Here is a 23,865-nt window from a genome sequence, read left to right as displayed (position 1 = left end):
CGAGGATGAGGACTTCCGTCTTGTCCGAGTTCAGCTTCAGGCGGCAGCTCCTCATCCAGTTGGCGACAGCCTTCATACCCTCGTGGAGGTTGGTTTTGGCGGTCTGTGGGTTCTTGGTAAGGGAGAGGATGAGTTGGGTGGCGTAGGAGATGATGTTCAGATCGTGTTGGCGGGCCACATGAGCGAGGGGGCCATGTAGATGTTGAACAGCATCGGGCTGAGGGATGAGCCCTGGGGTACGCCGCAGATGAGGTGGGTAGCTTTGGAACGGTGGGGTGGGAGGCGGACACTCTGGGTTCTGTGGGAGAGGAAGGAGGTGGTCCGGTCCAGGGCTTTTTCCCGAATTCCGGCTTCTTGGAGGCGTGTTCTTAGTGTGTGGTGGCAGACCGTGTCGAAGGCAGCTGACAGGTCCAGGAGGATGAGGGTTGAGGTTTTGCCGTTGTCTAGTTGGCGTCGGATGTCATCTGTGGCGGCAATGAGGGCTGTCTCGGTGCTGTGGTTCCGTCTGAATCCGGATTGCGACGGGTCTAGGATGTTGTTGTCCTCGAGGTGGCGGGTCAGCTGTATGTTGGCGATTTTCTCAATGACCTTCACCGGGAAGGAGAGCAGGGAGATGGGGCGGATGTTTTTGAGGTCCTTGGGGTCTGCCTTGGGCTTCTTGAGGAGGGCCTTGAATTCGGCGTGCTTCCAGCTTTCTGGGATTGTCACTGAGTCGAAGGAGATGATGATGACCTTTCGTAGTTGGGGTGCGATGGTGGCGTCTGCTTTGTTGAACACGTGGTGTGGGCAGGGGTCTGCTGGTGGTCCCGAGTGGATGGAGTTCATGATCTTTTGTGTCTCGTCGTCGGGATGTCAGCGGGTTGGCGCAGGTGGTGTTCGGTGTGGGGTCAGTCGGGGCTGGCGGTGCTTTGAAGCTGTCGTGGATGTTTATGATCTTGTGGTGGAAGAAAGTGGCCAGTGAGTCGCACAGTTCTTGCGAGGGCGGGATGTCGTTGGTGTTGGCGCTGGGGTTGGAGAGTTCCTTTACGATGCTGAAGAGCTCCTTGCAATCATGTGCGTTGTTGTCCAGGCGGGCTTTGAAGGAGGATCTCTTGGTTGTTCTGATGAGTTGGTGGTGTCTGCGAATTGCGTCCTTGTGAGCAGCGTGGTTGTCTGACGTGCGGTCTTGGAGCCTTTTTTCTCTAGCATCCGGCATGTGTGTTTGGAGGTCTGGAGTTCTTTGGTGAACCAGGCGGCTTTCTTGCTGGGGTGGTTGATGGAGGGCTTCTTTAGCGGAGATAGGATGTTGGCGCAGTCTTCGATCCACTGTCTGAGGCTTCGGGTGGCCGTGTCAGGGTCGGTGGAGTCGGTTGGAGGGTCCAGGGCGAGGGCAGAGGTCAGTTGGTTCTCGGTGATTTTGCTCCAGCAGCGACGAGGTAGCTGTTGAGGGTGGTGGTGCGTGGTTGCCTTCTTGAATGTGAAGTGGATGCAGTGGTTGTCGGTCCAGTGGAGTTCGTTGGTGTGGTTGTAGGTGACGTGGGTGCTTGTGGAGAAGATGGGGTCAAGTGTGTGGCCGGCGGCGAGGGTGGGTTCGGTGATGAGTTGTCTGAGGCCGAGGTTGGCGAGGTTTGCGGTCAGGGTGGCGGAGTTGGTGTTGTTGTTGTTTTCGAGGTGGTAGTTCAGGTCTCCTAGGAGGACGTAGTCCGTGGAGGCGAGTGCGTGGGTGCTGGCTAGGTCAGCGATGGAGTCACTGAACAGGGCCCGGGGTCCGGGAGGTCTGTAGACGAGTGTTCCTCTGAGAGTTGTGTTGGGGTCAGTGTGGAACCAGAAGTAGAGGTGTTCGGCGGAGTTGGGAGAGTCATCTGCGAGGGTGTGGACCTGGAGTTGGGCCTTGTTGATGATCGCTATTCCTCCTCCGATTCTGTTAGCGCAATCCCTGCGGGTGATCTTGTAGCCGTCCGGGATGACTATGGCGATGTCCGGTGCCGAGGATTCGTTTCACCAGGTCTCGGTCAGGAATGCTCCGTCCGGAGCCGTTGTGTCGAGTTGGTCCCAAAGCTCGACGGCGTGCTTGCGTGTGGAGCGGGTGTTAAGGAGTATGCAGCGGAGGTGGTTGGGTCCGGTCCTTGGAGGCTTGGTGGTTCTTTCACAGGAGAAGTTGCAGGTGTGGCAGGAGAAGGGTCTGTGGGTGAGTTTCGGGGCGGCCTGGAAGCAGCGGTGGTCCCGGCCGGTGTTGAGAGCGAGCAGGACGTTGGCGTTGTATCGGAGTCTGGCGTTGCAGGGGGCGCGGGGTCCAGGGGTTCTGGCGCTGGGCACGGTCCAGGCACGGACTGGCGCAGACGGGATTGCCTTTGGCGTGCCTTCGGCACGCCAGTGGCGTGTCTGCTGCACGCGTCCGCTGCACTTCTGCGCGACGACCTCCATAAAAGGCGAAGTGGGAGGGAGGAGCTGCTGGGAGGCGGGAGCGGGGCGGCTAATGGGCTTAGGGGGACGGGATGGGACACAGAAGGCAAAGGGGGCGTGGCCGCAGACTCCTATCGTGTTGGGTGCGCGACTCCAAGCAAACAAAAGTTATATTTTTCAGATATATATCAAGCTTATGTGTTTAGATCTTGGGTGGGTGGGAGATTTTGGTACCTGCAAGTAAGTACCTATGCAGAGTATAAAGTTGTGAGGAAGACTCTGTTACCCTCATCTGTAAAATGTACACCATCTCTCCTATAGATGCCGTCCATATTAAAACGCAGATTGTTGTTGTAAATGGACCCCATTCTATAATATCTGAGATAAGCAAAAACAGCTTTATTGACATGTTTCCTAGCTTTCTCAATCTGTGGACAAAATTGATTGGACCAGTTCCATTTCTGTCTTTGGCATATGTTAAAATAGACAAAGGCAGTTTGGGGAAAAGTGACATCAATTCTCCAAAGGTGTCCTTCATTAGCGTTTTCAGACCTACCCCAGTCAAAGTGCCTAGGTCATTGCCACCACAGTGCACGATTATGAGGTCAGGGTGTTGGAGATGAAAAAAGGATGTAACCAATATGGCATCAATTGGTACCCCTTTAATCCTTTCTGTCCAATCCATTTAATGTCTGCATTTGGCAAAGTAAGGTCTCTGTCAATAACTCTTTTTTCTTCATACCTTTGGCTCCAGAACATATAGCTGTCTCCTACAATCCACACTCTAAGCATCTTGAAGGAATTTCTGGATGCACTTAGAAGGTGTCTGTATGTGAAATGGCAGTTTGACAACTAAGGTTTTTCCAAAATGGTGGCTAAGATGCAGTTTTGAAAAAAGAAAGAAAATGATTGGCTGGTTGAGAACATTATAGACTGAAAAGTAGGGTGCATGTTTTTTTTTAAAGCATGTTTCTTATTGGTTAACAAAAACTGTTTGAAAGGAACATTGCATAGGATAAGCTGATATTTTAAAAAGTCAAGCACACTTACTGTTTGAATTAGAAACATTGTGTGCTGAACGTGTGGCCTGTGAGTTCAGCTGAGTGTTCCATGAACTGTTACTATGGTAACAGGCAGAAAGCAGATTGGGGGTAGGGTTCAAAGTTATGTAAATTGGAAAGGGTTGAAATGTATAACCAACAGAAATGTGTGTTAGCTTTTGAATTAATTTGGGAAGCAATGTGATTTGATATTTACATGTATATGTGTGCAGAATCAGAGGGAAAGTTTGCCATTTTTTGGTTTTGCTAAGAGCAGTGGAGTACAGACATTCTGTATAAGACAATCTGGTGTGTGACTGACATACTTCTTAATCTACAAATCAATTTGAAAGGCGAGTTACTATTTTGTGAGGGGTTGTTTGTGGTGCCTTTGTTTTTAATAAGACTAATGTGTTTGTCCTGCTAAAGTCCAGGGAGTAGTCTTGCTTGTCTAGACTCATACTGTCAATCTGTGTATATTTGGGCAACCATTGTGAGAGAAGTATTTGCTTTATTCATGTCTTTTGTGACACATAACTTCTTAAAAACCTATCCTGTTCTCAAGTTATAGTAAAATTAGAAGTCAGTCATTGCTTATGCATTTCCAAAAAGAGACAGGCTTTCAAAATAGAGTGTAATTCTGAAATATGTAGAATGTGTGCAGTCACCTTACCCTTTCCAGACTAGTGAATGTGTTTTGGTAAAGTCCAAGGAATAGTGTTGCTTGTCTAGAATCACACTGTGAGTCTGTGTACATTTGGGTAACCAATGTTAAAGATGCATTTGGTTAATTCATGTCTTTACAGACAGATAATTGCTTTAAAACCTGTCATGTTGTCAAGTTTTAGTAGTATTAGAAGCCAGTCATTGCTTATGCATTTGCAAAATTAGTCAGGCTTTCACACTAGAGTGTAGTTTTGAAATATGTAGAATGTGTGCAGTCACCTTATCCCTGCCAGACTAGTGAATGTGTTTTAGTAAAGTCCAAGGAATAGTGTTGTCTGTCTAGAATCAAACTGTGAGTCTGTGTGCATTTGGGCAACCATTGTGAGAGATGCATTTGGTTACTTCATGTCTTTGCAGACAGATAACTGCTATAAAACCTATCATGTTGTCCAGTTTTAGTAGTATCATAAGCCAGTCATTGCTTATGCATTCGCAAAATGAGTCAGGCTTTCACACTAGAGCAGTGGTTCCCAAACTGTGCGCCGCGGCATCCCGGTGAACCGTCATGTGTAGCCAGGGGTGCCGCGCTCATGTTAGGAAATTCAAGCTTAGTGTAAAACAAGCAGGCTCCAAGGAGGTCGTTAAAGCTGCCAGAGTCGGGGAGCCGCTTGGTGTGATTCTGACTCCAATTTAGCGACATAACCACAGCGTGCCATTCCGCAGAACAAAAGGTTATAGACTGTTCCCCGCTGGTAAGCCTGTTGCTAGCCTGAACTATAAAATGGCTCCTCTTGGATCCTCTTCCTGTAACCGTCTTTTTGGAAGGGGATAGTAGGTTTGTGACTTTACATTTCAGGGCTTTTGCAGCAGCTTGAAAGTCTTTCAAAGTGAGGTGTTATTGTTTTAAGGGCATACTTCCTGATATTTCGTTTTTTCCATGGACTTAAGGGCTTGGTTTTATTTGGGGAGGATGGGGAGTGGAAGTCTGTGATTAAGAGCCGTCATGCAGTTTGTCTTTGGTTAGTGTCCTTCCGTTTCTGGTGCTTTGATGCAATTTTAAGATCCTAGACTTTCTTGTTTCGCTGAAATGGGTGTAATTTCTGATATCAATTTGTTTCCCTCATCTTCAATGCTTGATTTTACTTGCATGAAAGAGTCCCTCATAGTCATTGAAATGTCACTCATAATTACACTGACATTGTGGAAATGTCACACATATTAATCTGAAAACTTGGCAGCTATGCACTAAAACTAATACAGGTGATAACGGGTGTAAAACGTAGGTTGGGCAGAAGATAGGCATAGCATTTGATTATCATTAATTATTAATCAAATGCCATGCCGATATTCTGCCCAAACTCCGTTTTACACCCGTTATCACCTGCATTCGTTTTAGTGTAAAAAGGCAGGCTCCACAGAGCTCATTAAAGACTCAGAAAGCGGGCAATATGCCCCCCCCCAGATCCTCATAGTTTACAGATGCACATTTGGCTCCCCTAGCATTTATTGGAAATGAACTGGTAGAAGAAGTTTTGGATGTTATGGTTGAGCAGCACGTATTGCAATCCTATTCTAACATGATGTTTGTTGCTTGACTTATATACCAAATATGTTTCAGACTCAGCTTGTGCGCAGGCTGTTAGAGCCCACTCTTGACTCCCCTCTAGCTCAACCGTTCATGTTAATTTATTGTCTCACTCTCCTCTACTCTGAAGGCACACTGTCATCTGAATGCAGCCTCGGGTCTGAGAACCCACTGACCTCTGCCTGAGGACTCCTCGATATTCATTATACTCCCACGAGGCTCTGCGGAAACACTGTCCTCTGTTTGACTGCAGCCTCAAGTCTGAGGCCTCCTCTCCACATGACTTGCTTCCACAAAGCCCTGCTGCCTCAGCTCTGAGATCCCACTGACCTCTGTCTGTGGCCTCCTTCGTACTTGTCATACTCCCACAAATCCCTGAGTCTAAATTTTGAGGACACACTGTCCTCTGTTTAACTGCTATCTCAGGTCTGAGAAGCCACTGACCTCTGTCTGAGGCCAACTGAGGCCTACTCGGTGCATGTCATGCTTCCACGTGGCCCTGCTGCCTCATCGCTGAGGACATGCTGTCCTCTGTCTCGCGCACCTAAAGCGCTTCAAATGGTTGCCTCAGAACACCAGACGGACCTTCATGCAAGCACTCATCACCAGCAGGCTGAACCACTGCAGCACTCTCTGTGCCGGAATCTCTAAACAATTCCTTCACAGACTCCAGACCATCCAGAACACTGCTGCAAGACTCAAACTCAATTTCCCATCCGCACCGAGATCACACTGCACCTCAGGAAGCTTCACTGGCTCCGTATTTACAAACACAGCCAATTCAAACATTTTACAGACACATATAAAAGCCTTACACAACACATAAAAAGAATATGTATCGTTTCTCACTTAACAAGTTTTTATTAAACAACTGTTATGTTTTTGTTTTGTCACAAATATGAGTATAATACCTTCATTCTTCGTTGCATCCCAATTAATTTACGGAAGACAACATGAAGTACTCCCGAGGTCGGGCTTACATCCCCTCCCACCCGCCCACTGGTAAGAAAATGGTGGGGAGCCATGGCCAACTGCCAATTAGGTCAAGGGAGCCACAGGTCAAAAAAGCTTGGGAACCACTGCACTAGAGTGTAGTTCTGAAATATGTAGAATGTGTGCAGTCACCTTACCCCTTCCAGACTTGTGAATGTGTTTTGGTAAAGTCCAAGGAATAGTGCTGTTTGTCTAGAATCACACTGCAAGTCTGTGTGCATTTGGGCAACCAATGTGAGAGATGCATTTGGTTACTTCATGTTTTTGCAGACAGATAATTGCTTTAAAACCTGTCATGTTGTCAAGTTTTAGAAGTATTAGAAGCCAGTCATTGCTTATGCATTCACAAAATGAGTCAGGCTTTCACACTAGAGTGTAGTTTCGAAATATGTAGAATATGTGCAGTCACCTTACCCCTTCCAGACTAGTGAATGTGTGTTGGTAAATTCCAAGGAATAGTGTTGCTTGTTTAGAATCACACTGTGAGTGTGTGTGCATTTGGGCAACCATTGTAAGAGAAGCATTTGGTTACTTCATGTATTTGCAGACAGATAACTGCTTTAAAACCTGTTATGTTGTCAAGTTTTAGCAGTACTAGAAGCCAGTCATTGCTTATACATTCGCACAATGAGTCAGGCTTTCACAGTAGAGTGTATTTCTGAAATATGACGAATGTGTGCAGTCACCTTACCCCTTCCAGACTAGCTAATGTGTTTTGGTAAAGTCCAAGAATAGTGTTGCTTGTCTAGAATCACACTGTGAGTCTGTGTGCATTTCGGCAAACATTGTGAGAAAAGAATTTGGTTACTTCATGTCTTTGCAGACAGATAACTGCTTTAAAACCTGTCATGTTGTCAAGTTTTAGTAGTTTTAGAAGTCAGTCATTGCTTATGCATTCGCAAAATGAGTCAGGTTTTCACACTAGAGTTTAGTTCTGAAATATCTAGAATGTGTGCATTCACCTTTCCCCTTCCAGAATATTGAATGTGTTTTGGTAAAGTTCAAGGAATAGTGTTGCTTGGCTAAATCACACTGTGAGTCTGTGTGCATTTGGACCAGTATTGTGAGAGAAGCATTTGGTTACTTCATGTCTTTGCAGACAGATAACTGCTTTAAAACCTTTCATGTTGTCAATTTTTGTTAGTATTAGAAGACAGTCATTGCTTATGCATTCGCAAAATGAGTCAGGCTTTCCCAGTAAAGTGTAGTTCTGAAATATGTAGAATGTGTGCAGTCACCTTACCCCTTGTGAGAGAAGAATTTGGTTGCTTCATGTCTTTGCAGACAAATAACTGCTTTAAAACCTGTCATGTTGTCAAGTTTTAGTAGTATTAGAAGCCAGTTGTTGCTTATGCATTCGCAGAATGAGTCAGACTTACCCACTATAGTGCAGTACTGAAATATGTACAATATGTGCAGTCATGTTACTCCTTCCAGACTAGTGAGTCTGTTTTGCTAAAGTCCAAGGAATAGTGTTGGTTGTCTAGAATCACACTGTCTGCATTTAGGCAGTCATTGTGTGAGACTCATGCCTTACAACATGCAGTGCTTCAAACGCCTACCCACTATGCATGCAGTCCTCTAAACACCTAAACACTTGTCTTTCACACCTTCAATTACCCAGTCAGTATCCATACACTCCTGCAAACACCCAATTATTCCCCTTGCACTCCTCTAGTGACCCATTCAGCACCATGTACTAATCCATTCACCGTGCTAAAACTCAACCATTTATAAGTTCACCCAGTCTTTCTCTTTGCAGTACTCTAATCATTCAGTTAGTTCTAAATACTCATTCAGTGACTTAGAGCCTTACCACATATACTGCTTCAAACTCCTATCACCTTGCACGTAGTCCTCCATCCATGTATGCAATTGTGTTTGAGGCCTTTAATTCCCCAGTCAGTCTCCTTAAACTCCAGGAAACACCCTGTCACTCCCCTTGCAATCCTCTATTGACCCATTCAGCACCATGTACTAATGCATTCAATCTGCTAAAACCCAACTGCTTATAAATTCACCCAGGCGGTACAAAAGGGGGTGGTGATGGACGGAGCATCTGAACCAATCAAACACTCACACCCAGTCAAAAGATCTGGGTTTGATCCATCACCGTTCTTTAGCCCACTCTGCAACCCCAGTTCAGACATGGCTATATGCAAATCAGTCTGACACTGTGGCTCATGGGAACAGTCCAGCCCAAACTGCCAAGCCATGCCTTCCCTGGACCGGAAACAAGCTTCCGAGGACCGGTTTCTAGCATTACAGCCGTCTTCAGCCCGGCATGCTTGAATCCAGTGGCAAAGTGAGCAAGGGGCTCACGTTTGAGCATACCCTGCCACACTTATGGTGGCCAAAGCGGTACAAAAGGGGGTGGTGATGGACGGAGCATCTGAACCAATCAAACACTCACACCCAGTCAAAAGATCTGGGTTTGAACCATCACCGTTCTTTAGCCCACTCTGCCACCCCAGTTCAGACATGGCTATATGCAAATCAGTCTGACCCTGTGCCTCATGGGAACAGTCCAGCCCGAACTGCCAAGCCATGCCGTCCCTGGACCGGAAACAAGCTTCCGAGAACCGGTTTCTGGCATTACAGCCGTCTTCAGCCCGGCTTGCTTGAATCCAGTGGCAAAGTGAGCAAGGGACTCACGTCTGAGCATACCCTGCCACACTTATGGCGGCCAAAGCAGTACAAAAGGGGGTGGTGATGGACGGAGCATCTGAACCAATCAAACACTCACACCCAGTCAAAATATCTGGGTTTGATACATCACCGTTCTTCAGCCCACTCTGCCACCCCAGTTCAGACATGGCTATATGCAAATCAGTCTGACCCTGTGCCTCATGGGAACAGTCCAGCCCGAACTGCCAAGCCATGCCTTCCCTGGACCGGAAACAAGCTTCCGAGGACGGGTTTCTGGCATTACAGCCGTCTTCAGCCCGGCTTGGTTGAATCCAGTGGCAAAGTGAGCAAGGGACTCACGTCTGAGCATACCCTGCCACACTTATGGCGGCCAAAGCGGTACAAAAGGGGGTGGTGATGGACGGAGCATCTGAACCAATCAAACACTCACACCCAGTCAAAATATCTGGGTTTGATCCATCACCGTTCTTTAGCCCACTCTGCCACCCCAGTTCAGACATGGCTATATGCAAATCAGTCTGACCCTGTGCCTCATGGGAACAGTCCAGCCCGAACTGCCAAGCCATGCCTTCCGTGGACCGGAAACAAGCTTCCGAGGACCGGTTTCTGGCATTACAGCCGTCTTCAGCCCGGCTTGCTTGAATCCAGTGGCAAATTGAGCAAGGGACTCACGTCTGAGCATACCCTGCCACACTTATGGCGGCCAAAGCGGTACAAAAGGGGGTGGTGATAGACGGAGCATCTGAACCAATGAAACACTCACACCCAGTCAAAAGATATGGGTTTGATCCATCACCGTTCTTTAGCCCACTCTGCCACCCCAGTTCAGACACGGCTATATGCAAATCAGTCTGACCCTGTGCCTCATGGGAACAGTCCAGCCCGAACTGCCAAGCCATACCTTCCCTGGACCGGAAACAAGCTTCCGAGGACCGGTTTCTGGCATTACAGCTGTCTTCAGCCCGGCTTGCTTGAATCGAGTGGCAAAGTGAGCAAGGGACTCACGTCTGAGCATACCCTGCCACACTTATGGCGGCCAAAGCGGTACAAAAGGGGGTGGTGATGGACGGAGCATCTGAACCAATCAAACACTCACACCCAGTCAAAAGATCTGGGTTCGATCCATCACCGTTCTTTAGCCCACTCTGCCACCCCAGTTCAGACATGGCTATATGCAAATCAGTCTGACCCTGTACCTCATGGGAACAGTCCAACCCGAACTGCCAAGCCATGCCTTCCCTGGACCGGAAACAAGCTTCCGAGGACCGGTTTCTGGCATTACAGCCGTCTTCAGCCCGGCTTGTTTGAATCCAGTGGCAAAGTGAGCAAGGGACTCACGTCTGAGCATACCCTGCCACACTTATGGTGGCCAAAGCAGTACAAAAGGGGGTGGTGATGGACGGAGCATCTGAACCAATCAAACACTCACACCCAGTCAAAAGATCTGGGTTTGATCCATCACCGTTCTTTAGCCCACTCTGCCACCCCAGTTCAGACATGGCTATATGCAAATTAGTCTGACCCTGTGCCTCATGGGAACAGTCCAGCCCGAACTGCCAAGCCATGCCTTCCCTGGACTGGAAACAAGCTTCCGAGGACCGGTTTCTGGCATTACAGCCGTCTTCAGCCCGGCTTGCTTGAATCCAGTGGCAAAGTGAGCAAGGGACTCACGTCTGAGCATACCCTACCACACATATGGCAGCCAAAGCGGTGCAAAAGGGGGTGGTGATGGACGGAGCATCTGAACCAATCAAACACTCACACCGAGTGAAAAAAACTGGGTTTGATCCATCACCGTTCTTTAGCCCACTCTGCCACCCCAGTTCAGACATGGCTATATGCAAATCAGTCTGACCCTGTGCCTCATGGGAACAGTCCAGCCCGAACTGCCAAGCCATGCCTTCCCTGGTCCGGAAACAAGCTTCCGAGGACCGGTTTCTAGCATTACAGCCGTCTTCAGCCCGGCTTCCTTGAATCCAGTGGCAAAGTGAGCAAGGGACTCACGTCTGAGCATACCCTGCCACACATATGGCGGCCAAAGCGGTACACAAGGGGGTGGTGATGGACGGAGCATCTGAACCAATCAAACACTCACACCCAGTCAAAAGATCTGGGTTTGATCCATCACCGTTCTTTAGTCCACTCTGCCACCCCAGTTCAGACATGGCTATATGCAAATCAGTCTGACCCTGTGCCTCATGGGAACAGTCCAGCCCGAACTGCCAAGCCATGCCTTCCCTGGACCGGAAACAAGCTTCCGAGGACCGGTTTCTGGCATTACAGCCATCTTCTGCCCGGCTTGCTTGAATCCATTGGCAAAGTGAGCAAGGGACTCACGTCTGAGCATACCCTGCCACACTTATGGCGGCCAAAGCGGTACAAAAGGGGGTGGTGATAGAGGGAGCATCTGAACCAATCAAACATTCACACCCAGTCAAAAGATATGGGGTTGATCCATCACCGTTCTTTAGCCCACTCTGCCACCCCAGTTCAGACATGGCTATATGCAAATCAGTCTGACCCTGTGCCTCATGGGAACAGTCCAGCCCGAACTGCCAAGCCATGCCTTCCCTGGACCGGAAACAAGCTTCCGAGGACCGGTTTCTGGCATTACAGCCGTCTTCTGCCCGGCTTGCTTGAATCCATTGTCAAAGTGAGCAAGGGACTCACGTCTGAGCATACCCTGCCACACTTATGGCGGCCAAAGCGGTACAAAAGGGGGTGGTGATAGAGGGAGCATCTGAACCAATCAAACATTCACACCCAGTCAAAAGATATGGGGTTGATCCATCACCGTTCTTTAGCCCACTCTGCCACCCCAGTTCAGACATGGCTATATGCAAATCAGTCTGACCCTGTGCCTCATGGGAACAGTCCAGCCCGAACTGCCAAGCCATGCCTTCCCTGGACCGGAAACAAGCTTCCGAGGACGGGTTTCTGGCATTACAGCCGTCTTCAGCCCGGCTTGCTTGAATCCAGTGGCAAAGTGAGCAAGGGACTCACGTCTGAGCATACCCTGCCACACTTATGGCGGCCAAAGCGGTACAAAAGGGGGTGGTGATGGACGGAGCATCTGAACCAATCAAACACTCACACCCAGTCAAAAGATCTGGGTTCGATCCATCACCGTTCTTTAGCCCACTCTGCCACCCCAGTTCAGACATGGCTATATGCAAATCAGTCTGACCCTGTACCTCATGGGAACAGTCCAACCCGAACTGCCAAGCCATGCCTTCCCTGGACCGGAAACAAGCTTCCGAGGACCGGTTTCTGGCATTACAGCCGTCTTCAGCCCGGCTTGTTTGAATCCAGTGGCAAAGTGAGCAAGGGACTCACGTCTGAGCATACCCTGCCACACTTATGGCGGCCAAAGCAGTACAAAAGGGGGTGGTGATGGACGGAGCATCTGAACCAATCAAACACTCACACCCAGTCAAAATATCTGGGTTTGATACATCACCGTTTTTCAGCCCACTCTGCCACCCCAGTTCAGACATGGCTATATGCAAATCAGTCTGACCCTGTGCCTCATGGGAACAGTCCAGCCCGAACTGCCAAGCCATGCCTTCCCTGGACCGGAAACAAGCTTCCGAGGACGGGTTTCTGGCATTACAGCCGTCTTCAGCCCGGCTTGCTTGAATCCAGTGGCAAAGTGAGCAAGGGACTCACGTCTGAGCATACCCTGCCACACTTATGGCGGCCAAAGCGGTACAAAAGGGGGTGGTGATGGACGGAGCATCTGAACCAATCAAACACTCACACCCAGTCAAAATATCTGGGTTTGATCCATCACCGTTCTTTAGCCCACTCTGCCACCCCAGTTCAGACATGGCTATATGCAAATCAGTCTGACCCTGTGCCTCATGGGAATAGTCCAGCCCGAACTGCCAAGCCATGCCTTCCGTGGACCGGAAACAAGCTTCCGAGGACCGGTTTCTGGCATTACAGCCGTCTTCAGCCCGGCTTGCTTGAATCCAGTGGCAAATTGAGCAAGGGACTCACGTCTGAGCATACCCTGCCACACTTATGGCGGCCAAAGCGGTACAAAAGGGGGTGGTGATAGACGGAGCATCTGAACCAATGAAACACTCACACCCAGTCAAAAGATATGGGTTTGATCCATCACCGTTCTTTAGCCCACTCTGCCACCCCAGTTCAGACACGGCTATATGCAAATCAGTCTGACCCTGTGCCTCATGGGAACAGTCCAGCCCGAACTGCCAAGCCATACCTTCCCTGGACCGGAAACAAGCTTCCGAGGACCGGTTTCTGGCATTACAGCTGTCTTCAGCCCGGCTTGCTTGAATCGAGTGGCAAAGTGAGCAAGGGACTCACGTCTGAGCATACCCTGCCACACTTATGGCGGCCAAAGCGGTACAAAAGGGGGTGGTGATGGACGGAGCATCTGAACCAATCAAACACTCACACCCAGTCAAAAGATCTGGGTTTGATCCATCACCGTTCTTTAGCCCACTCTGCCACCCCAGTTCAGACATGGCTATATGCAAATCAGTCTGACCCTGTACCTCATGGGAACAGTCCAACCCGAACTGCCAAGCCATGCCTTCCCTGGACCGGAAACAAGCTTCCGAGGACCGGTTTCTGGCATTACAGCCGTCTTCAGCCCGGCTTGTTTGAATCCAGTGGCAAAGTGAGCAAGGGACTCACGTCTGAGCATACCCTGCCACACTTATGGTGGCCAAAGCAGTACAAAAGGGGGTGGTGATGGACGGAGCATCTGAACCAATCAAACACTCACACCCAGTCAAAAGATCTGGGTTTGATCCATCACCGTTCTTTAGCCCACTCTGCCACCCCAGTTTAGACATGGCTATATGCAAATTAGTCTGACCCTGTGCCTCATGGGAACAGTCCAGCCCGAACTGCCAAGCCATGCCTTCCCTGGACTGGAAACAAGCTTCCGAGGACCGGTTTCTGGCATTACAGCCGTCTTCAGCCCGGCTTGCTTGAATCCAGTGGCAAAGTGAGCAAGGGACTCACGTCTGAGCATACCCTACCACACATATGGCAGCCAAAGCGGTGCAAAAGGGGGTGGTGATGGACGGAGCATCTGAACCAATCAAACACTCACACCGAGTGAAAAGATCTGGGTTTGATCCATCACCGTTCTTTAGCCCACTCTGCCACCCCAGTTCAGACATGGCTATATGCAAATCAGTCTGACCCTGTGCCTCATGGGAACAGTCCAGCCCGAACTGCCAAGCCATGCCTTCCCTGGACCGGAAACAAGCTTCCGAGGACCGGTTTCTAGCATTACAGCCGTCTTCAGCCCGGCTTCCTTGAATCCAGTGGCAAAGTGAGCAAGGGACTCACGTCTGAGCATACCCTGCCACACATATGGCGGCCAAAGCGGTACACAAGGGGGTGGTGATGGACGGATCATCTGAACCAATCAAACACTCACACCCAGTCAAAAGATCTGGGTTTGATCCATCACCGTTCTTTAGTCCACTCTGCCACCCCAGTTCAGACATGGCTATATGCAAATCAGTCTGACCCTGTGCCTCATGGGAACAGTCCAGCCCGAACTGCCAAGCCATGCCTTCCCTGGACCGGAAACAAGCTTCCGAGGACCGGTTTCTGGCATTACAGCCGTCTTCTGCCCGGCTTGCTTGAATCCATTGGCAAAGTGAGCAAGGGACTCACGTCTGAGCATACCCTGCCACACTTATGGCGGCCAAAGCGGTACAAAAGGGGGTGGTGATAGAGGGAGCATCTGAACCAATCAAACATTCACACCCAGTCAAAAGATATGGGGTTGATCCATCACCGTTCTTTAGCCCACTCCGCCACCCCAGTTCAGACATGGCTATATGCAAATCAGTCTGACCCTGTGCCTCATGGGAACAGTCCAGCCCGAACTGCCAAGCCATGCCTTCCCTGGACCGGAAACAAGCTTCCGAGGACCGGTTTCTGGCATTACAGCCGTCTTCTGCCCGGCTTGCTTGAATCCATTGGCAAAGTGAGCAAGGGACTCACGTCTGAGCATACCCTGCCACACTTATGGCGGCCAAAGCGGTACAAAAGGGGGTGGTGATAGAGGGAGCATCTGAACCAATCAAACATTCACACCCAGTCAAAAGATATGGGGTTGATCCATCACCGTTCTTTAGCCCACTCTGCCACCCCAGTTCAGACATGGCTATATGCAAATCAGTCTGACCCTGTGCCTCATGGGAACAGTCCAGCCCGAACTGCCAAGCCATGCCTTCCCTGGACCGGAAACAAGCTTCCGAGGACGGGTTTCTGGCATTACAGCCGTCTTCAGCCCGGCTTGCTTGAATCCAGTGGCAAAGTGAGCAAGGGACTCACGTCTGAGCATACCCTGCCACACTTATGGCGGCCAAAGCGGTACAAAAGGGGGTGGTGATGGACGGAGCATCTGAACCAATCAAACACTCACACCCAGTCAAAAGATCTGGGTTCGATCCATCACCGTTCTTTAGCCCACTCTGCCACCCCAGTTCAGACATGGCTATATGCAAATCAGTCTGACCCTGTACCTCATGGGAACAGTCCAACCTGAACTGCCAAGCCATGCCTTCCCTGGACCGGAAACAAGCTTCCGAGGACCGGTTTCTGGCATTACAGCCGTCTTCAGCCCGGCTTGTTTGAATCCAGTGGCAAAGTGAGCAAGGGACTCACGTCTGAGCATACCCTGCCACACTTATGGTGGCCAAAGCAGTACAAAAGGGGGTGGTGATGGACGGAGCATCTGAACCAATCAAACACTCACACCCAGTCAAAAGATCTGGGTTTGATCCATCACCGTTCTTTAGCCCACTCTGCCACCCCAGTAAAGACATGGCTATATGCAAATTAGTCTGACCCTGTGCCTCATGGGAACAGTCCAGCCCGAACTGCCAAGCCATGCCTTCCCTGGACCGGAAACAAGCTTCCGAGGACCGGTTTCTGGCATTACAGCCGTCTTCAGCCCGGCTTCCTTGAATCCAGTGGCAAAGTGAGCAAGGGACTCACGTCTGAGCATACCCTGCCACACATATGGCGGCCAAAGCGGTACACAAGGGGGTGGTGATGGACGGAGCATCTGAACCAATCAAACACTCACACCCAGTCAAAAGATCTGGGTTTGATCCATCACCGTTCTTTAGTCCACTCTGCCACCCCAGTTCAGACATGGCTATATGCAAATCAGTCTGACCCTGTGCCTCATGGGAACAGTCCAGCCCGAACTGCCAAGCCATGCCTTCCCTGGACCGGAAACAAGCTTCCGAGGACCGGTTTCTGGCATTACAGCCGTCTTCTGCCCGGCTTGCTTGAATCCATTGGCAAAGTGAGCAAGGGACTCACGTCTGAGCATACCCTGCCACACTTATGGCGGCCAAAGCGGTACAAAAGGGGGTGGTGATAGAGGGAGCATCTGAACCAATCAAACATTCACACCCAGTCAAAAGATATGGGGTTGATCCATCACCGTTCTTTAGCCCACTCTGCCACCCCAGTTCAGACATGGCTATATGCAAATCAGTCTGACCCTGTGCCTCATGGGAACAGTCCAGCCCGAACTGCCAAGCCATGCCTTCCCTGGACCGGAAACAAGCTTCCGAGGACGGGTTTCTGGCATTACAGCCGTCTTCAGCCCGGCTTGCTTGAATCCAGTGGCAAAGTGAGCAAGGGACTCACGTCTGAGCATACCCTGTCACACTTATGGCGGCCAAAGCGGTACAAAAGGGGGTGGTGATGGACGGAGCATCTGAACCAATCAAACACTCACACCCAGTCAAAATAGCTGGGTTTGATCCATCACCGTTCTTTAGCCCACTCTGCCACCCCAGTTCAGACATGGCTATATGCAAATCAGTCTGACCCTGTGCCTCATGGGAACAGTCCAGCCCGAACTGCCAAGCCATGCCTTCCCTGGACCGGAAACAAGCTTCCGAGGACCGGTTTCTGGCATTACAGCCGTCTTCAGCCCGGCTTGCTTGAATCCAGTGGCAAAGTGGGCAAGGGACTCACGTCTGAGCATACCCTGCCACACTTATGGCGGCCAAAGCGGTACAAAAGGGGGTGGTGATAGACGGAGCATCTGAACCAATCAAACACTCACACCCAGTCAAAAGATATGGGTTTGATCCATCACCGTTCTTTAGCCCACTCTGCCACCCCAGTTCAGTTCACCCCAGTGAGTGTTTGATTGGTTCAGATGCTCCGTCCATCACCACCCCCTTTTGTACCGCTTTGGCCGCCATAATTGTGGCAGGGTATGCTCAGACGTGAGTCCCTTGCTCACTTTGCCACTGGATTCAAACAAGCCGGGCTGAAGACGGCTGTAATGCCAGAAACCGGTCCTCGGAAGCTTGTTTCCGGTCCAGGGAAGGCATGGCTTGGCAGTTCGGGCTGGACTGTTCCCATGAGGTACAGGGTCAGACTGATTTGCATATAGCCATGTCTGAACTGGGGTGGCAGAGTGGGCTAAAGAACGGTGATGGATCAAACCCAGATCTTTTGACTGGGTGTGAGTGTTTGATTGGTTCAGATGCTCCGTCCATCACCACCCCCTTTTGTACCGCTTTGGCCGCCATAAGTGTGGCAGGGTATGCTCAGACGTGAGTCCCTTGCTCACTTTGCCACTGGATTCAAGCAAGCCGGGCTGAAGACGGCTGTATTGCCAGAAACCGGTCCTCGGAAGCTTGTTTCCGGTCCAGGGAAGGCATGGCTTGGCAGTTCGGGCTGGACTGTTCCCATGAGGCACAGGGTCAGACTGATCTGCATATAGCCATGTCTGAACTGGGGTGGCAGAGTGGACTAAAGAACAGTGATGTATCAAACCCAGATCTTTTGACTGGGTGTGAGTGTTTGATTGGTTCAGATGCTCCGTCTATCACCATCCCCTTTTGTACCTATACATTCACCCAGGCATTCTCCTTGCAGTACTCTAATCATGTAATCAGTATACAAGTAATCATGCAGTGATCCAGGCTTTAGCACATGGACTGCTGCAAATCTTTATTGAAGATGAATGCAGTCCTTCAATCACCTACATACTTATCTTACACACCTTCATTTCCCCAGGCAGTATCCATACACTCCAGCAAACATCCTGTAATTGTCCTTGCACTGTTGTAGTGACCCATTCAGCATGAAGTACTAATCAATTCACTGTGCCAAAACTGAACCACTTATAATTTCACCCAGGCACTCTCCTTGCAGTACTCTAATGATTGTTTTGCTATCCAACTATTCATACAGTGAGCTAGGCCTTAACATGTGCAATGTGTTTGTATAGTAATAGAAAGGTATAATTTATAAATGTATTAAAATACATTCATTGATATTTATTTTTTACAGATATTGTTTATCATCATTAAAATAAAATTATCATGCCTGAAAAATCAACGAAGAGAAAACAACAGCAAAAGGACAATTATTTGAATAAAACTGCAGAACAAGTATTGAATGACCAACATCATGTGGGTAAAAAGAAAAAGTCTTCCGGTAAGACAACAAAAGAATTCCTTAAAAAACTTTCAAAGCCTAGAAATAGTGTGCAAGTTGTACAAAGTACAAACAATGCTTCAACCAGAAAAAAGAATATGAGTAAAAAGAAAGGAGTAAATGGTAAATTACATCCAAAAGTTACAATGAATGGCAAAAGAAGGCAAAATCAGTATAAAGAAATCAGGAAAAAGATTTTTTATAATAGAGTTGTATTTAACTTGCTATAAGATGTGAAAAAATAAAAAAAGAGCACTGTTTTATAAAAAGAAGAAGCATATTGAATCCATTGTTCAAAAAGCTTATGAATTTAAAAGGAAATTATTCTTTCTAGTTTTAATTTCAAAGTATGTTTATTGAGTTTTAGAACAAAGAGAAAAAGAAAGGCATGGCATTGCGAAGGATAATCAACAGGCAATGTAGGCAAGCGAGACAGACAGACACGTCTTCTCTTAATAAGCATTAGGTGAGCAGGACGAGCATGCTCAAATTTAAAGGCAGTGCCCGGAAGTCGAAAGACGCCCCCAGTCGGGGCGACAGGTAAACAAGCCAGCCTTAAAAACCCGCCTCCCCCCCTAACACCCCAATTCAACACCCTCCCCCCACCCCACCAGTACGCCAGTCTTCCATAGAAGTCTTGTGAGATGTAAGTAGTCTAAATATATCAAGGTGCCTCTGTTTGCGTTCGGTCCATCATGCAGTCAGTAAGTCGTAGGATACGAAGGTACTTCGGGCAGGTGATTTCGTGGAATTCCCTGGAGAGTAACATCAGGAGCGGCTGCCAAGTGGTGCGGAATGCGTCAGTGGTATGTGTTAGTGTTGCCTGGATCCGTTCCATGCCCAACGTGAACCACAGCTTGTGTAGCCAGCCCGTGTGGGTGGGTGGGATAGTAGAGCCCCACAGCGACAGGATGTGTTGCGATGCCGCCTGCATGGCGATGCCCATCTGTTTGCCGCGAGCTGATCGTAGGGGGAATGTAAGTGCATTGGGAAGGCCTAGGAGTGTATATGCTGGGAAACGTGGGATCTCGGTGTCGAACGTGGAGTCAATATCGTCCAGGACGACCTTCCAGTACTCTTGCAAGGCGGGACAGTCCCACAGGAGGTGAGTCAGTGTTCCCCGGCTGCCACATCCTCTCCAACACAGTGCGCTACGGGTCGGGTTGCCTTGATTGAGTCTCGCTGGGGTAAGGTGCCAGTAGATAGCCAATTTTATCGCCGACTCCCGGGCTTTGGTGTTGCGGGTAGTGTGGGCGGCCCTGTAATATATGTGGTTCCATTCTATCGTGGAAAGAGGTCTTCCAAATTCCGTTTCCCATCGCCGCTGCCCAGCGGTTTTAGCAGGGTCAGCAGCAGGGGAGAGCATCCGATAGAGGTCTGAGATAAGATGTTTATCTGAGTCTTTGGACACTAGCCAGCGTTCGAACGGCGTCATTTGCCGGCCCACCAGGGGGGCAACGTCCGGGCTCAAGAGCCAGTGGCGGATTTGGAAATATTGATACATGTGAGGATTATCCACTCCATAGTCTCGCGAGATGTCGGCGAGAGAGAGGAACCCCTCCGTATCAAAGAGGTGCCCAGCTGATCGGCACGGTGTGTCACGCCATTGCAAGAAAGCTCGAGTATCCGTGCCGGGTGGGAATGCGGGGTTATCAAAGAGTGGAGTAAGTGGGGACGGGAAGGTCGTGAGGCCCCGTTTGACCGCCACCATGTCCCAGGTCGCCATGGTGGTCCGAGTAATAGGGGAACGGAGGAGATGACGTGGCCTGTGTCGGCGAGCAAGAAACGGTATCTTCCACAGGGAGGTCTGTGCCATGGCCCTGTCCTGGAAGAGCCATCTCTTCTCTGATTCGGGCCGATACCACTCCACTAGATATCGAATTTGCGAGGCCTGGAAGTACTGCAGCAAGTTTGGGATCCCGAGGCCGCCCTCGTCCATAGTCCTGTGTGCCACTCGTCGATGTAGCCTGGCGCGTTTCCTCTCCCACACAAATTGGTGAAGATCATGTTGGAGGTCAGCTAGCATTCCCATTGGCGGCGACACCGGGAGGGTCTGAAAGATGTATAGTATTTTGGGTAGGACCGACATTTTCTAGTTTTAAATAGAATTCAATCACTAGATAAACCAATCCAATAAAACTTGAGAGAGCCTGGCGCCAGAACTTCTGTGCAGATACTAAAATGCAGTATAAAGCAGCACAGAGAGAATATTATAAATCAGTACGTCTGGCCAAGGCAGAACACTATTATACTCGTATCATGGAAGCAGGCAACTCCTCTAGGGAACTGTTTCAGATATATAAAGAAATATCTATAGTGGAGGTGACTTCCTCCGCCCAAAATGATTCTGTGGAATCTTGTAATAAAATTGCACAATACTTTTCGGGTAAAATTAATAAAATCTATACAAGTTTCTCCAATCAGCCAGAGCCGGCCATGCACTTTACCGAAAATGACAACCGTGTAAATACACTTGAGTGCCTAAAATCTTTTGAAGTTCCCCCTTATGAAGTCCTGTCTCAATTGTGCAACAAAATCAAATCGGGGTCTCCCCGAGACCCGGCGCCTCCTAAAATCTTAGCTGAAGCTTTCCCTGCATTAGAACCTCACTTCAGACACTTACTGCAGATCTCCTTCCTCACTGCCTGTTTGCCGATGGAATGGAAACAAGCAGTAGTGTTACCAATTAAAAAAAAGCCGAATATCAGCCAAGACACAATGGATAACCTCCGGCCAATATCCTTGCTACCTTATGTGGCTAAACTAGCTGAGAAAATTGTCAACAATCAACTCATGGAACACCTTGAGGCTCATAATGTCCTCCATAAGTCCCAGTCGGGTTTCAGATCTGGTTTCTCTACGGAGACAGCTCTCCTGAGGGCCACGGAAACCTTACGAGAGGGGGCAGACGGGGGCAAGACTATGGCCCTCATCATGCTCGATCTCAGTGCCGCGTTTGACACTGTAGCACACTCCATCTTGCTACAGTGTCTAAACAAAGCTGGAGTCACTAATAAGGCACTGGGATGGCTGAAAGCGTTTTTGATCAATAGGAGCTTTCAAGTCCTAAAAGGGACTTCCCTCTCAGACAGAGTGCTGCTTGAGCAGGGGGTACCTCAGGGCTCGGCCCTGAGTCCCACCCTGTTCAATCTGTACATGGCCCCCCTGGCAGAGGTGGTGCAATCGTTCGGCGTGGAGATTGTCTCGTACGCCGACGATACGCAACTTTTTATATCTCTGACCCAAGCCCCGTCCATAGAAGCTGATAACTTTAATGCCTGCATGACTAAACTGGCCACTTGGATGACAGAGCATTGCTTAAAACTGAACGGTACAAAAACGGAGGTCCTCATCATTGGAGGCAATGAGGCCAAATGGACAGCTGAATGGTGGCCCAGTTGCTTGGGTCCTCTGCCTCCTCCTAACCGTGAGGCGAAGAATCTAGGCGTCTGGGTTGACAACAAGCTGTCTTTTGATAGCCATATAAAGAAAACGGTAGGCAAATGCTTTGGGGTGATGAAAACGCTCAACCGCACCCTTGACCTGTTACCACTTAACTCCAGACATACCATGGTGCAGGCATTAATAACTTCCCGCATTGATTACGGGAATGTACTGCTCCTGGGTACATCGGAGAAAAACACCAAGAAACTACAGGTGCTACAAAATTCGGCAGCACGCCTGGTGTTAAGGCTTCCCCGCAGAGCCCCCTCACGGCCTTCTCTGGCAGCCCTCCATTGGCTACCTATTAAGAAGAGGATTGTTTTTAAAGCCCTGCTATGGTGCCATAGGATAATCCATCACAGAGCACCGGCCTATATGTTGGATCTAGCATCCTTGTATGAACCCAATAGACCACTCAGATCCAAAGGAATGGGTCTGCTCAGAACTACCTGTCCCAAAAAAGCTAGGATGGGAGGTAGATCATTCCGCACTTTAGCGGCTAGGCACTGGAACCTCATGCCTCTGGATATCAGGCTAGAGATTAATGAGTCCTCTTTTAGAAAGAAGCTGAAAACTTACCTCTTTACGCTGTGATTGTGCTCTCTCTGTTTCTTCTAATATGCTCGCTCCACAGCGCGGGGACACGCCGGGAGGCGTCACCAGGCGCTTTATAAACTCCTTTAAACTAAACTAAACTAAACTAAATCCATTTTATGAAGGCCAAAACTAAGAAGAAAAGAGTAATTAACAGAACTCATTTTTGTGAATTTTTTTTGGGTGAATAGGAACACAGTTCAAGTTCAGAGCCTTTCTTTAATGAAGAGAGTTATTTTCAGACCAATAATGTATTGCATGCAGTTGATACCAGTGGTTGAGCTTATGAGGTTAGAAATGGTTGTCCAATTGAGAAAGAAAAGATGGTTCCGAGAAATTTAGAAGAAGTGATAGCTGATGAAGTTCTAGGGAGACGTCCTAAAGCCCCAGTGTATACTTGGGATTGCAGTAGTATTTGTAATGTATGAAAGGAATCTATTGATATTTTACGCAATTTCTTACGAGAGTATGCTAAAAATAAGTATTAAACAAAAGATTAAGATGTTGCAAGGACTAGACCCTTGCAGAGTGAGAAAAATACTGGTTTGCAAGGTCATTCTCTGGCTTGTCTTTCGAGAAAAGTATGTCAACGTGTTTTTCATCATTTCAGGATGTTAGCATTACATCATTTTCAAATGCGGAAGTTAGTCAGAAGATTGTATTATACAAAAAGTCCAGCACTAAAATTAAATGAGTTGAACAGTGCTCTTTTGCGTGGGTCAGTATCAGATGTGAGGAAGGTTTGTGATGAAATTGAGTTTTGTTACTTCGGTCCTGAACAAGAAAGTGCAAAAACTGAGACATTATTAGAAGAAAATGTTGAAGAGAATGTGCTACTACTACAAAAGATTTTGAAGAACAAATTACAAAGTTTAAGGTGATTTCAGGTGAAAGGCCAAATTATTCTTGTATTTGTTGCCGGCAAACTCACTATAAAAATCAGACTAGGAGTGTTGATCTGTATTTAAAAAATTAAAGAGAAAATAATGATAAGTTGAAGGAATTTCCAACTTATTTGTTGGGCGAGAATTGTTT

Source organism: Lissotriton helveticus, chromosome 8, assembly GCF_964261635.1.
Source record: "Lissotriton helveticus chromosome 8, aLisHel1.1, whole genome shotgun sequence".
Taxonomy (NCBI): Eukaryota; Metazoa; Chordata; class Amphibia; order Caudata; family Salamandridae; genus Lissotriton; species Lissotriton helveticus.
The sequence above is the reverse complement of the archived record's forward strand: the minus strand, read 5'-3'. Positions refer to the sequence as shown.